This window comes from Myotis brandtii, unplaced genomic scaffold, assembly GCF_000412655.1.
Source record: "Myotis brandtii unplaced genomic scaffold, ASM41265v1 scaffold634, whole genome shotgun sequence".
Lineage (NCBI taxonomy): Eukaryota > Metazoa > Chordata > Mammalia > Chiroptera > Vespertilionidae > Myotis > Myotis brandtii.
In genome coordinates this window covers 1,629,929-1,631,437 of record NW_005370427.1, presented here as the reverse complement: position 1 = coordinate 1,631,437, position 1,509 = coordinate 1,629,929, and positions in this window count along the sequence as shown.

The window sequence follows — 1,509 nt, the reverse complement described above, 5'->3', positions numbered from 1 at the left end:
CACCTGACCCTCCGCCCGCTTCCGGCCGGCTCTGCTTCCGGCGCACAAGTTCCAGCCACGGGTCCGGATTCCCAGGCTTGTGGGCGGGGCGTCCCCAAGTGGGTGGGACTTAGCGCCTTCCGCGCCTGCGCGGTGGCCCTGGGGCCGTGAGAATCCCTCTGGCCTCTGACTGGGCTGTGCCCTTGGTCCATGGATCTGTCGGAGGTTGGACACGGAACGGGGTCATCCAAGCAGAACTGGAAGGTCGGAAGACGAGAGACAGGGCTTGTCATTCTCAGCTCTGCTGCCCACAACGGAGGCCCACGGTGCGGGGGTCCTGGGCAGGCAGGTGCCGAGGAAATGAAAAAGAGCCAGGCCCGCAAGCCGCTCCCTAGAGCTGGGGTGCTGGGTGACTCCTTCCCTGCAGACCCTTCACCACAGAACCTCTGATCCTGAGCCTAGTTCAGAGCCCACACCTGCAAACGCAGGGCCTGTTACCTGGGGCACAGGGAAACTTTATGGGCGAGGAGGCAAGATGAGGCTTTAGAAATTAAGTTGCATTTATATAGTCCTTTTACTGCTACTCTGATCAAAGTGAATGCACTCGTACTCTTATTTCACTTCATTCAACCCCCACCTGTCGTGGAAAGACTGGATCCATGGAAAAACCAAGATGGTGGCAGAGGTAAACACAGGAAATTGCTGCCTCTCACAACCACTTCAAAAATACAACTAAAAGACAAAACGGACATCATCGAGAACCACAGGAAGGCTAGCTGAGTGGAAATTCTACAACTAGAAGGAAAGAGAAAAGCACACTGAGACTCAGAGGAGGTGCTGTGCGGAAGTAAAGCGCAGAGGTACAGAGGCGCGAGGAAAGGGCTGGCAGCTGAGGACACGGTTGTCTTTTTCAATCGGGTGGGAGTCTCAAGCTCCCGAGACTGCTCTGAACTCCAGTTCTGGGTCTGGGGACCGGGACCCAGACTCATACGGGGAGAAACTGAACTGTCTGGCATTGGTCGGAACTTGAGGGCCGCTTTCTCTCAGAGGTGCTTGCAGCGATTACCGGGACACTGAGACGCAGGGCCTCTTAGGGTAGGACTGAGGAGCAGCCATAGCTGCTTGCTCCGCCCTGTTGATCCCCTGAGACCCCACCCAAGCTGTGCACAGAAGCTTTTGCATATGAAAGGCCTGGCCCTTTGCAATCTGAAAATTCCCTAACAAACTGCAGCTGGGTCAGAGAGACCCAGAACTTCCAAAAGAAGGCCCAAGGCCCCACATCAGCTTGCATTGCTTCACAGCTGGGCCTCATCTGGGCATCTCCAAACCCCAAACAAAGAAGAGGAATCTGCAGATCTCTCCATAGCTCCTGCTGGGTAGCCTCAGGCAGAGGCTAAATTAACACCTCCTTAGAGATCCAAGAGCCAGTGTACCCAGTGGTCAGAGTGGGACCATTCAATTACAACTCCTCAGACCCATAAGGGACACACTAAGGGGGCAGACTCAGTGAGCACCAAAGCCCCACTGAAG